At 46.1% G+C, this 14921-nt stretch overlaps 1 protein-coding gene and 1 pseudogene across 3 annotated transcripts in view; both read left to right on the forward strand.

Annotated features, from left to right (window-relative positions):
• Positions 1–14921, forward strand: part of LOC124605128 (tyrosine-protein phosphatase 10D) — a 344674-nt gene that overhangs the window by 142780 nt on the left and 186973 nt on the right. The gene's annotated exons all lie outside the window — the stretch shown is intronic.
• Positions 6678–6795, forward strand: LOC124607896 (annotated as a pseudogene).

Here is a 14921-nt window from a genome sequence, read left to right on the forward strand (position 1 = left end):
TTAATCAAGGGATACGTCAGCCCTTTGAGAAACAAGCTGTTCGCAGAATTGAGCACCTCAAGGCTAAACAGCACGGGTAATCCCCGGGATACCGGCTTCCCTGTCGAGGATAAATTGTTAGCACAGACAGGCGGCTTAACTATTGCGCACTCAGCATCAAGTCTGTTTGTTGATGCTAGAAATTTCAGGCGCGTGATCACCAGTAAACTCCACGTTTCGTGTTGTCATTTACTTTTTTGTTGTCATTCTCTTATATGGATATTTTCTGCGTCGAAACTGCGAAGATTTCGTCGTAAGTTCTTTGTAAAATGGAAGTGATAACATCAAATTATTAACGTAAAAATACACATTTGCAGTATTCACACTGTAAGTAAAACAACAACGCAACACGAAGAAATTTTCCGAATGAGACGAAAGTCGGTAGATGTAATCATTTGCTTGTCAGTACAGGCACACCACAGTTTCAGAAAAAAATGGCCGATATACTCGGAAGAAATCGCTTCACAAACTGAGCAAGTCGCTAACATGTTGGCCCACCTCTGGCCTTATGCAAGCAGTTATTCGGTTCGGCATTGATTGATTGAGTTGTTAGATGTCCCCCTGAGGGGAATGGTGCCAAATTCTGCCCAACTGACGCGTTAGATCGTCAAAATGTCGAGCTGGTTGGAGGGCCTTGTTCATAATGCTCCAAACATTCTCAGTTGGAAAGACGTCCGTCGACCTCGCTGACCGAGGTGTGGTTTGGCAAGCGTGGAGAAAAGCGGTAGAAACTCTCGCCGTGTGCGGGTGGGCATTATCTTGTTGAAATGTAAGGCCAAGATGGCTTGCCATGAATGGGAAGAAAACGGGACGTAGAATATCGTCGACGTACCGCTGTGCTGTGAAGGTGCCGCGGATGACAATAGAGGGGTCCTAGTGTGAAAAGACAAGGCACCAGACCGTCAATCCTGATTTTCATTATCTCTTGTATTTTCTGCTCATTTTCTAAACTGTAAACATTGATTGAATTGGTTTGATTTAACGTTTTGAGATTTTTTTTTAAGTACTGAATTCATCGACGGAATGTTCACCTTTTGTGAGCAAGAGTTTGCCATTTTTTTATCCTTTATGGAGCCGTTTCAAAAATTGCATGCTCTGGTAAATTTTCGAGCCATGTTGTGTGATGTCCTGCTGCTATTTCGAGTGAAAGCATTTTACGCCTATCTCCTCTTTCTGTCGGCTTGCAAGATCCCCTCGCTTCTAAACTGATACTGTTATTACTCAGCTTAGCCGCGAAAAAAAAAATGTCTCTGAGCACTATGGGACTCAACTGCTGAGGTCATTAGTCCCCTAGAACTTAGAACTAGTTAAACCTAACTAACCTAAGGACATCACAAACATCCATGCCCGAGGCAGGATTCGAACCTGCGACCGTAGCGGTCCTGCGGTTCCAGACTGCAGCGCCTTTAACCGCACGGCCACTTCGGCCGGCCTTAGCCGCGAGTCCGTAGAGGTTGGTATATGTGACGTACAGCATTTCCACCCGGAATTTGCGAGTGTAAGTCGGACCTTCCTTGATCCGCCTTGGTGGATCGTGTCGTCGGATTTCCTCCTACCCGTGCGCGGTGCAGCTCTCGTAAACGTCGTCCCGTGCAGATTCTTCATTGGCGCATTGGATGTCTTTGTCGGCGGAAGCTAATTATCTGAAATTGCTGTCGATCAACTTTAGCGTATCTATTTACTCGAAATTAATATTCAGAATACCGTAATATCACTTTTATTCCTATTAGATCAATAATGAAACACTCATGTCACAAACTACTCGTAACCGAGAGCATGGCTACCATCGAACAAGACAGGAAGAGCTCTTAACGCCGACTGCCGACATTGGCGCGCAGTCCGTATCCCTTACTAGTTTCGTCACAGTTCGTGGATTTCCGATCAAGTTCGTACTTACTAAGATATGCATTTGTTAATGAACGGGTGAGAATTTTAACGAGGCAAAATTATGATAAATAGCTTTAAACATCCAGAGGCTCCTTCTAGTATTCATGTTGTCGTAAATGACTTTAATTATTAAACATAAATAAACCAAATCGGTGACTTTGGCGCCAAGATGGCGGTACTTCCCATTCATGTATATTTCCCAGGCTAACGCTTGTTGCCCCTGTCCGGCGCCGAGCCCCACCCCCCTACGCGCGTCATATGGTCGCTTCGTCACCTATTAAAACTGGTAAAAATGTCTTCCTCACGTAAGAGGCACCTTACAGGCTCTACAAATGCTTTTGACTGAGTAGCCGGCTGCGGTAGCCGAGCGGTTCTAGGCGCTTCAGTCCGGAACCGCGTGACTGCTACGGTCGCAGGTTCGAATCCTGCCTCGGGCATGGATGTGTGTGATGTCCTTCGGTTAGTTAGGTTTAAGTAGTTCTAAGTTCTAGGGGACTGTGACCTCCGATGTTAAGTCCCATAATGCTCAGAGCCGTTTGAACTCTTTTTACTGAGTGGTGTAACTCGGCATATTTTTCTCTAGCTATTTGAAGTTTTCCTTGCACGTCACTTTGTTCACACTGTTGCTTCACCATCTGTCTTTCATCTACCAGACGCCAAATCCGGTATTGAAATCATCGTTTTGTCTGTGATCCTCTCCGGCGTCCAGTTTCCTCTTCAGCACATGTACTCACAGAATGCTTGAATTTAAACCATTGCGTTTCAACGTCGTGACGTAGATCTTGAAGTGCCTGGAATCTGTTGTTACGGCAGTGGTACGAGAACTGAGTTGGGCCGATACTCCTTAATGTACGTTTACACGGCCTCTAACAATTACTTATTGCCGACAATACGTCCTGACATTGGCGTCCGGCAAGACTGCGGCACACAAATTGCAGCCACATGTACAACTAACACTACCGGCTATTGCTGCGCGCAGAAGGTTTCCGGGCGAGATGTGTTTGCATGGGGGCACAATACGGTCACACAGTGAACGAACGCGAGCTGCTGGAAGTGAGTGCGGCTGTACTGCTTGTACATCACAAAGGAATCGAGTTAGAATAAGAGAAATCGGGCATTGTGGACGAGTTCTTTTGGAAGTAAGCGGAGTGCTTCAGAGAATTTATCTCGTAAACTAATGGTGGATACACACCTTCTCCAGAATTTTACCAGAATGTCGAAACACGATTTCGAGCATCTTTTACAAACAGTTGGTTCGAGAACTGCTAAAACTGAATCAAATATGAGTGTGTGCCAGTTACAACCCGACCGGGATCAGCCTTCGGTATTTAGCTGTTGGTAATTCGTACAGAAGTTCAGTATGCTTCTTTAAAGTTCGCTATTCATTAATAAGCGTCCCTGTACCAAAAGTAAGCAGTGCTTTGGAAGAAAGACTGAACGATTTGTTCATCAGCATACGGAAACGCAAGTTACAAATATAAGCAACAAAATTCAGTTTTTGTATGCAAGGTGAAAAAGAAGAGAGGGGGGGAGAGGGCGATGTTTGCACGATGTTTACGCGAGCGTATTATAAACTCTTACTCTCGAAAATTTCTCTCCTTCTTACCTCCCTTGTGTTACTGCAGATCACTGATCTCGTTTGTACTAAAATTGCAGTACACGCGAGGTGCCTATTTGCTTCCACTGCCCCGAATGGAACGCATAAGTTCTAACAAATGTTCACCAACCTGCAATCTTCTATAGTTGTTGTCCCCTGCGCAGAAAACCGCACTTAGGTCGTGTATCCGTTATCTTGGGGCTTTAATAAACACTTAGCGAGGAACAAATAGTTTAGAAATAATTAAATTTCCAATTAGTTTATTTATACGGGTGCCACTAGCTTTTTATTAGCAGAACACAAGGAACTGCACAATTACATTCCACATATCCAAATAATCATACATTCCTAATAAAGTCTTAACTGACATCGACCGCGGCGGACAACATGTCTGTCCTCAGACACGGCCGAACCAGCTCTGATCTTAACAGCCGAAACTCTTCTCCCGCCATCCAAGTTAGGCGCGATCCGAAGATCACCGAAGTGCTTCGTCTGCCTTTTTGTTTAGCTATTGTTTGTTGTTCTGCTGGTTATTGATTCTTATGAAATAATGGAATGATCACACGCTATTGAGAGATGCTTTAATTTGAAACGCAAGTAAATATGCTGTTTATTTTGTGTTGTATTAATAACAGAAAATTATTTTGGCGCCCACCTTTCGAATCCAGCAGTCAATCGCGGAGAAGGACCACAATTAGGCGGTCGTTCTCTCGATATCCGTACCGAACAAACCATCTGTCATCGGTACCTCACGCCACAGTGAATCATCTTTCCACTGCTGCCTTCTCAGCTGCTCAAGTAAGGACTTCCTGCAGCTGAATATGATGGCTGTCAAGCCAGAAATATTGTACTTGTTTCAGTATGAAGCTCAGAGCATGAAATACAAAACATGTCGATGAAGAATCACCTGCGCTTCCACTCTTCCTGTGAAACTTTTTTTTCTTTGCATTCGAAGACTTCGAAGTTTTTTGCATGCTTAATGAAGCGTGATTCCAAGCTGATTGGCAACAGCTTGCCAACTGCCCTTATTCAGCTTGAGATTTTTGTATACATCACTTTCGCCGCGCATAACTCTGGTCATATATGAAGCGCATTTATAAAATTTCTAGATCCCTCGTTCGCCCACTTCTTCATAGCTGTACACAATCACCTCACGGCAACAAACAACTACAAAATTGTTGGCTATATATACGTGCTGTAACTTCGGGAAAAAAAAACTAAACGATATTGCTGTCGCTCAGACACTCGACTGCAGCGCTGCCGGTGAGAGGAGGAGGAATCAACGGAAAGAGCGAGAGGGAAGCCTTTGCGGCAAGGACAGCGAGAGATTGCACGACAATACGAAATATTCTCCACCCTTGGTGGACAACCCGTCGGCAGTACTTTTGGGAACTACCTGCAATTTCAGCAATATTTCTCGGCAGTACTCTAACATTGCCGTGTATTGTTGTTACATTGCAGCAGTGATGACGGTAAAGTCGTCGGCACGAGGGACGAGGCAGCTAACGTTGTCGTGCACGCAGACTTGATATCCCACGTCATGGGACACAGTGCCGCCGACACACGGCACGAGCTGGTTGACTTGATTTTGCGCTCTCAGCGCTCTCCAGCGACGGCTGTCGTATTTATTTGGCTAGCAATCCACACAGTTTTTTCACAAAAATGGATGAGCGTAGAATTCCTACCTAGCTCTATTACAACGAACATTTCCTTTCCTGGCCGTATGCTAGCCATGCTTTTCTCTCTATGGTATACATAAATAAAAATTTTAATGTCCATGAACGTGTAATAAGACAAAATGGAGGTACATGTCCTCTCAGGAAAGGCATCAGCTTATAAAAGTTCACCAAATCAAACAAACTCACTTCTGACAGAGAGCGCACTCGTATTGAGGTGACATCAAGTATTATTTCTATTAATTTCATATGAAACTCCGACAATCTTTTGGAAAACGCGAAGATGAAAAAAAAAATTGGACTGCTGCTTCTTTGTCACAATGCCTCAATCAACTACGCCAAGTTGAAATACGCATTACGTATCTCCTTTCTTTGTATTTTATTGTCAGAAATGTTATTGGTTTTTAATTATGTAATAAATCATAATAAGAACGACATGTTTTTACCAATCTTAAATGGGTCGTTGCTTTAAAACGTTTTACTCTCATTACACACGAGCTATAACAGGAAATAACTAAATACGGAAATTCTTTAACCACGAATATGACTTTCCCTGAGACATTCAACATGCTGGAGCTTTTTGTTGTTGTTGTTGTTGTATTGTGATCTTCAGTCCAGAGACTGCTTTGATGCAGCTCTCCATGCTACACTATCTCGTGCAAGCTTCCTCATCTCCGAGTAACTACTGCAACCTACATCCTTTTGAATCTGCGTAGTGTATTCACTTCTTGGTCTCCCTCTACGATTTTTACCCTCCATGCTTCCCTCCTTCCCTCCAATACGAAATTGATTTTCCCTTGATGCATCAGAAAGTGTCCTATCAACCGATCCCTTCTTCTAGTCAAGTTGCGCCACAAATTCCACTCCTCCCCGCTTCTATTCATTACCTCATTAGTTACATGATCTACCCATCTAATCTTCAGCATTCTTCTGTAGCGCCACGTTTCGAAAGCTTCTACTCTCTTCTTGTCTAAACTATTTATCGTCCATGTTTCACTTCCACACATGGCTACATTCCACACAAATACTTTCAGAAAGAACTACCTGACACTTAAGTCTATACTCGATGTTAACAAATTTCTTCAGAAACGCTTTCCTTGCCATTGCCAATATACATGTTATATCATCTCTCTTTCGACCATCATCAGTTATTTTGCTACTCAAATAGCAAAACTCCTCTACTACTTTAAGTGTGTCATTTCCTAGTCTAATTCCCTCAACATCGCCTGATTTAACTCGATTACATTCCATTATCCTCGTTTTGCTTTTGTTGATGTTCATCTTATATCCTCCTTGCAAGGCGCTATCCATTCCATTCAGCTGCTCTTCCAGGTCCTTTGCTGCCTCTGACAGAATCACAGTGTCATCGGCAAACCTCAAGGTTTTTATTCCTTCATGGATTTTAATTCCTGCTTCAGATTTTTCGTTTGTTTCCTTTACTAGCTGGTGCTTGGAAACAGTATATTTTCATAAGCTGTGCCAACGGCCTTGCCGCAGTGGTAACACCGGTTCCCGTCAGATCACCGAAGTTAAGCGCTGTCTGGCTGGGCTAGCACTTGGATGGGTGACCATCCGGTCTGCCGAGCGCTGTTGGCAAGCCGGGTGCACTCAGCCCTTGTGAGGCAAACTGAGGAGCTACTTGATTGAGAAGTAATGGCTCCGGTCTCGGAAACTGACATTCGGCCGGAGAGCGGTGTGCTGACCACATGCCCCTCCATATCCGAATCCAGCGACGCCTATGAGCTGAGGATGCCACGGCGGCCGGTCAGTACGGTTGTTGGGCCTTCCAAGGCCTGTTCGGACGAAGTTTAGTATGTATTCATAGGCTGTAACTTGTAGCGTTAAACCCTCGAATATGGACTTCTCCTGAACGCGACAAGTACGGTATGGCGTCTTGCTTTCTGCTTGTGAAGTAGGGAGCGTTGTTGCTTCCCATTGGTTCTGCTTTACGTGGCACGTTGCCGAAATATCGTAGAACTTATTTTGTGTTTTACGTGACGAAATGGCTTCTGAACCAGATAAAGCAGGAAGTGACGTGACGAAAGTCGTTGAGCGCCACGTCAACGTTAGCTAACTCGTCCCGTGTGCCGACGGCATAACTCTATTCCGGGCAAATATCGACGTAAAATACGGCGGCGCATGTAAAACAACCTTTAGTGAGTTAACTTACAGGAGTAATAGGGATGATTACTTAAGTATACCCCAGCTCATAGCGGGAGTCGCGGTGTTCGGACACGCCCGGGAAATTGGACTCGGCTGCATTTGCTGTAGTGTCATTGCCGTCTGTGGACGCCATATGGCGTCGGGGAATGCTTGGGGCTCGGTGCGGCCGGCGGTGGAGCGCTGCGTCCACGCCGCCGCCGCCGCCTCCGTGGAACCGGTTCTGGCGGTGCGGGCGCACCCGGCCAAAAGCGCTGCGACCTCCCAGGTACTCTCAGCCCGCTCCTCTGTACCGCACCATACTGTACCGTCCCGTACCGTGTATAACCTTTCCCCACTCGCGAGCTCTACGCTGCGGTACAGCGCCCTCACCCAAGCAAAGGAGAACAAGAAAGTCGCACCACTTTCGGAAAGTTTGTCGCGACAGTCCCGAAATAACGCACCAAGACGGCGACGGTTGAGAATGTATTGCTGTTTCTGCTGATTCAGTAATACCTCTTCCAAAATAGGCATCTGGTGAGATGTACGAATATTACCGAACTGCCAGTTTAACTACTAATTAATGACAAATACTGCCACGAACTATTTACAGAAGAATGTCAGTTTCAGTTTTGGTGAAACGTAGGAACACGCGAGGCCATAGCGACCGTACGACGCGTCTTAGGAGATAAACTGAAAAAATGCAAAAGTATGTTCATAGCTTTCGTAGCTTTACAGACACCTATTGAGAATGTTGACTGGAAAACAATCACTGAAATAGTGAAGATAAAAGGTCAAAATATAGGGAGCGCTAGGTTATCTACAACTTACACAGAAACAAGAGTGCATTTACACTGAATAGCCAAAGAAACTGGTAAACCTGGCTAATATCGTGTGAGGGCCCCGCGAGCACGCTGTACTGCCGCAACACGACGTGGCGTGGACTCGACTAATGTCTCAAGAAGTGCTGGATGGAACTGACACCATGATGCTGCAGGGCTGTCCATAAATCCGTAAGACTACGACCGAGATGTGCTCAATAATGTTCATGTCTGGGGAGTTTGGTGGCCAGCGGAAGTGTTTAAAGCCAGAATAGTGTTCCTGGAGCCACCCTGGATGTGTAGGATGTCGCATTGTCGTGCTGCAATTGCCCGAGTCCGTCGGAATGCACAGTGCACATGAATGGATGCAGGTGATCAGACAGGATGCTTACGCACGTGCCACCTGTCAGTGTCGTGTCTAGACGTATCAGGGGTCCCATATCACAGCAACTGCACGCGCCACATACCATTACAGAGCCTCCACCAGCTTGAACAGCCCCGTGATCACATACAGGGTCCATGCATTCACCAGGTGGTCTCCGTACCCGTACGCGTCCATCCGCTCGATATAATTTGAAACAAGACTCGTCCGATCAGGCAATATGTGTTCAGTCATCAAGAGTCCAATGTCGGTGCTGACGGGCCCAGGCGAGGCGTAAAGCTTTGTGTCGTGCAGCCATCAAGGGTACACGAGTGGGCCTTCGGCTCCGAAAGCCCATATCGATGATGTTTCGTTGAATGGTTCGCACGCTGACACTTGTTGATGGCCTAGCACTGAAATCTGCAGGAATTTGCAGAAGGGTTGCACTTATGTCACGTTGAACGATTCTCTTCAGTCGTAGTTGGTCCCGTTCTTGCAGGATCTTTTCCCCGCCGCAGCGATGCCGGAAATTTGATGTTTGACCGGATTCATGATATTCACGGTACACACGTGAAATGGTCATACGGGAAAATCCCCAGTTCATCGCTACCTCGTAGATGCTGTGTCCTAAAGTTCGCGCGCTGACTAAAACACCACGTTCAGACTCTTATCTTATATAGGCGTTGTCGACCGAAGCGCAGTATTCTGTTTGTTTAGATGTCTCTGTATTTGAATACGCATGCGTATAAGTGTTTCTTTGGCGCTTCAGTGGAAAAGAGTCGAAGGGCGTGTAACGAAAGCAGTAGTTGCAATGGGAATGAGACAGAGTTTTATCTCTCTCAGATGTTATTCGGTATAAAGATTGAGGAAGTAGTAAAAGAAACCAATAAAAAATTTGGAAAGAGAATTAAAATGCAGGGAAAAGAAACAAAAACTTTGCAGTTTGCCGATTACGTTGTAATTCTGTCAGACTGCAAAACACCACAAAGAACACTTGACGGGACGGACAGTGTCTTGAAAAGAGGCTCTAAGGTGAATATCGACCAAAATAAAACAAGGATAATGGATAATTAAATCAGGCTATGCGGGATGAGTCACTAATAATAGTAGAGGAGTTTTGCTATTTGGGCAGCAAAATAACTGACGACAACCGACGTAGGGAGGATATAATATGCAAACAGATAACAGCAAGAAAAGTGTTCTCAGTAACAGGAATTTTTTAACGTCAGATATAACGTTAAGAGTTAGAAAGTCGTCTTCTAAGGTTGTTATGAAACTCAAGGCGTTCGGAGTGTTGGAGTACTGGCTGTATACATTGCAGGACGCTGAAACATCGTAGGTATGTTCATTAATCAGTGCGCTCGCTAAGTAAGCTGAAAAATAATACTACTGTCTACCAACAGGTGAAAAATATGGCACTGTAAACAGTCAAAATATCAAATGTTTCCTATTTTGACGACAGTGTACTGTTTGTCGCTTGGCGACGCTTGTTCATTTCTTTCGTGAAGTGACTGTTGGTGTAAAGAGTCAACAAGATTGAAGTTTTCCACACGAAATGCAATGGCTTTTGGGAATAAAGGCCGTGCACTACAGGTAACGTTGTTTTATCATAAAGGCAGCAACAGCAGGACTACATCGCGGGAATATCGGCGACAGAAACTAGTGCGAAGAGGCCCCGTGTCAAGAAATGAGCTAAAGAATATGATCAGGAAAGTTTGAGGAATAGGTGAATTAGGTGGTGCAGCAGGAAGGGGAGGCGGCCCATTCCCATGGCAGTTCTTGAAGTTGTAGCTACAGCCGACCGCGCGGCACGTGCCTCAAATTCTGCAGCCAGTGCTCGAGCTGTAACACGAGAATTCTCTCTCCCGTGGGCAACAATTTAGAAGATTTCATGGCACATTTTATACTGGTAGCCTTAGAAGATTCAGAACGTGCACCAAACGAAGACCTAAGACAGGCTACAATGCCGTGACTTTGCCCTTCGTTTTAGGGCACGCATGAAAATGGATGACTTGTGCCCAAAGAATATTCTTTGTACGGACGAGACACATTTAAGTCTGCACGGTGCCGTGTATACAAAGAGCTGTCCCATATGGGGTTATACTTCGCTACATGTTGTCCGGGAATTTCCACTGCACTCAGCTTACGTGAATGTGTGATATGGTTTAATAAGCTCTTTCATTCTCGGGACATTTCTCTTCGAGGAGATGACACCTAGCGGACCTGCTAGGTGTACAGTGACGTCTGCATGTTATGAGGACCTGGTTGCGCAACAGCGCTTTGCAAGAAAGCAACTGTATCCACACCACTAGTTTCGTGCAAGATCGGGCGACGCCACACGTCTCTTGTCAGATCGTTGACTTGCTTTGAGAAACCTTTGGTAGCGACCAAATAATCTCTGCCCAGTTTCAAGAAATGTGCCCTTCCAGATCGCCCGACTTGAGTCCATGTGACTTCTGGTTGTTTGGATATCTGAAATATCGTGTCTATCGGGCATATATCCGTACTCTTCCTGATCTGAAGAATAGCATACAACGACATATCGCTCTAATGACATCGGATATGCCGCAACAACTGTCGACCATGCCGTATTACGGATGCGTGTTGCTTAGTCGGAAGACCATATTGAGCGTATATTGTAACTTGTTACCACATCCTAATAAAGAGTCAGAACCACAATTACTATGTGTTTCACCGTTTTTCCCCTATTCCTGTATCCACACAACATCGATTGCTTACAGCGGCAAATTTTCACCTAGTGACACATAAGTGGAGCTATTATCTTTTCAGCATACACAGAGTCTACGATGTATACAGTCCGAACTCCAGCACTCGGAACACCGTTACCGAGCGAGATGGCGCAGTGGTTAGCACACTGGACTCGCATTCGGGAGGACGACGGTTCAATCTCGCGTCCGACCATCGTTATTTGGGTTTTCGGTGATTTTCCAAAATCACTCCAGGCAAATGGTTCCTTTGAAAGGGCACGGCCGACTTCCTTCCTCATACATCCCTAATCCGATGAGACCGATGACCTCTTAGTGTGGTCTCTTCCCTCAAACAACCCAACCCCAACTCGGAACCCCGTCAGTTTGATTATAAACATCTGCTGTTTGTCTGAAGTGTTGTCTTGTACGAAATTCAAACGTGGACAGTGAGCAGTTCAGGGAAGAAAAGATTACAAGCTTTTGAAATGTGGTGCCACAGAGAAATATTCCGCTAGTGCACCGATTATTGAAGATGCCAGACCACACTGCAGAATACCAAAGCTTATGTTGGTAGACCGAATAACAAATCAGGTGGTACTGGATCGAATTGGTGATAAAATAAATTTATAGCACAACTTGACTTAAAGAAGGTATTGGTTGGTAATACACATCATTAGGCAGCGAATAATGCTCAATTTAGTGATGGAGGAAAGAAGCTGGGGGGCGGGGGTTAAAAATGTAGAGCGAGACCAAGACCTGAATACAGTAAGCAGACTACAACTGATTAAGTTGCAGTTTTTTACGCGGAGATAAACAGGCTACCATAACTACACAAAACTGCAGAAAATACATATGCCAAGGCGAGGTTCATTTACTTGCAAAATCAATTATTTAGTATTGCTCATCGATTTGAGACCCTTATCAAACTCGTTTAAAATTTGGAAATTTGTGATAAGTTCCTATGGGACCAAACTGCTCAGGTCATCGGTACCTAGCCCTAGGCTTACACACACTACATAAACTAACTTACGGTAAGAGCAACACACACACACACACACACACACACACACACACACACACACACACACACACACACACACAGGCCGAGGGAGGACTCGAACCTCCGAGGAGGAGGGGGGGGGGGGGGCGTTGACCGCGCAGCTAGATTGGTTTACTAAAAGATACAAAGAGAGCGATGAGTTTCGTCATAGGGTAGTTTAGTAGGCGCAAAACGGCTACGGAAGTATTAAACTGACTCCAGTGGCAGACGCTACAGCTGAGGAGTTGTGTAAGACAGTGAAATTCACTGTTGCCATTCCGAGAGCGTACGTTCCAAGAAGAGTTGGGACGTTCGTGGTCTCGGATCCAACAAGGAGGAAATACGGCTGCTCTTGGAATCGCAGCGTTCACTTGTTCTCTGCCTCCAGGGAACAAAATTGCGTCCTCACGACCGCTTTGGCCTCTCACATTTCTTTTCAGTCCGCTTTGACCCCCCCCCCTCCCCCCGCCCAAGGACGGCATTCACGCTACTCAACCGGGATGTTGTTGATTGTCAGACCATCTCACTGAACACCCGCATTTTCTTTCCTCGCTTCACCTTTTCTCTTTTGTACCCTCTACCTCCTTCTGTCATTCGGTGTCACCAGGGCAAACTTCCTCCAGCTTATTGGTCAGCTCCCTCACTCACTTCTGCTGCTCGGTGACTTTAATGCGCACCATGCCCTTTGAAGCTGCCGGCCGCCGTGGCCGTGCGGTTCTAGGCGCGTCAGTCCGGAACCGCGTGACTGCTACGGTCGCAGGTTCGAATCCTGCTTCGGGCATGGATGTGTGTGATGTGCTTAGGTTAGTTAGGTTTAAGTAGTTCTAAGTTCTAGGGGACTGATGACCTCAGATGTTAAGTCCCATAGTGCTCAGAGCCATTTGAACCCTTTGAGGCTCTCCCAGAGCCTGTAAAGAGCTGCCCTTTTGTCTGACCTACTCAATCAACTCAGCCTCATCTACTTCAACACTGAAGCACCAACGTTTCTTTCAGATTCCACGCAGACATATTCCCATTTGAACCTCTCGTTCTGCATTGCCCAGTTTGCTTGTCTTCTCGAGTGGTCCGTTCTCTATGCTACTTACTCGAGCAACCATTTCTCGTGTGCTATCCGTTTGTTGACTACAATCCCACCTATGTGCAGACCCAGATGGCAGCTTTCTAAGGCCGACTGGAGGTTTTTCTGCTCCCTGGCGACCTTCGACGGTCAACATTTCCTCAGCTGTGATGACCAAGTCGAATACCTTACAAACTTTATCCTTACTGAAGCAGAACGTTACATTCCTCGAACTTCATCGGGGTGTCCCGGTCCCTTGGTGGACTGAGGCATGCCGCTAATCAGTTTTTAACCGTCGTCCTACGATGGCGAACTTCATTCATTATTAACAGTTGCGTGCGCAGTGTCGTCGCGTTCTTGGGGATAGCAAAATGCTAGCTGGATTTCAGTTCCACTACCTCTTCCGTCGTGTATGTTAACCTCCGTCGGCCGTCTGGGGCCAAGGTCCGTTCCCCAATTTCCTGCCTGACCGTAGAAAATGATGTCGTAGTGGACCCTATTGTTATCTCCAACACCTTGGGCCGCTAATTTGCGGAGGTTTCGAGCTCCACCCTGCCTTCCTCCATCGGAAACCAGTGGAGGAAGCTTGGGCGATACCCTTTCTCCTCTCATAATCGTGAGCGCTACCATGCCGCTATTACTATGAGGGAGCTAGATCATGCTCTCACTTCATCCCGATCCTCCGCCCCAGGGCCGGACAGTGTCCACATTCAGATATTGGAGCATCTTTGTCTTCTGGGCAAGCACTTTCTCCTTCGTGCATACAATGGCATCTGGGCAGAGGGCACGTTTCCGAGACTCTGGTGTGAAGCCACTGTCATACTCATACCAAAGCCCGGTAAAGGCAAACACCTTCCTTCTAGCTATCGTCCCATTTCTCTCACCAGCTGTGTTTGCAAGGTGATGAATGTATGATTCATGCCGGGCTGGTATGGTGGCTCGAGTCTCGCAATTTACGAACCATGTGGATTTCGAGCGCGTCGTTCTGCAGTTGACGATCTCGTCACTTTATCCATTGATGTCATGAATGGTTTTCTTCGGAAATCTCAGACTGTCAGTGTTTTTCGATTTGGAGAAAGCCTACGACACTAGCTGAAGGACTGGTATCCTCCGTAGTCTCTATACGTGGGGCATCCATGGCCGCCTGCACCATTTCCTTCAGGACTTTTTAAAAGACCGAGTTTTCAACGTACGAAGTGGGGTCTGCCTTGTCAGACACGTTTATCCGGGAAAACTGTGTGCCTCAGGGTTCCGTCCTAAGCGTCGTCCACTTTGCTGTCGCCATTATCCCTATAATGGCCCATCTCCCGCCGGGCATCTCCGGCTCCCTTTTTGTTGACGATTTTGTGCACTATTGCAGTTCTTCGTGGAGCTGACTCATTGAGCGGCGTCTCCAGCGGTGTCTCGATCGTCTTTACTCATGGAGCATCGACAGTGGCTTTCGCTTTTCCACTGCAAAACCATTTGTATGAATTTCTGGCAGTGTGATGGGTTTCTTCCACTGTCTTTACATCTTGGGCCTGTTGCTGAAACTACGAAATTCCTGCGGTTCATCCTCGACAGGAAACTTTCTTAGTCCTCCCATGTGTCTTACCTG

Source organism: Schistocerca americana, chromosome 3 (genome assembly GCF_021461395.2).
Source record: "Schistocerca americana isolate TAMUIC-IGC-003095 chromosome 3, iqSchAmer2.1, whole genome shotgun sequence".
NCBI classification, from domain to species: domain Eukaryota; kingdom Metazoa; phylum Arthropoda; class Insecta; order Orthoptera; family Acrididae; genus Schistocerca; species Schistocerca americana.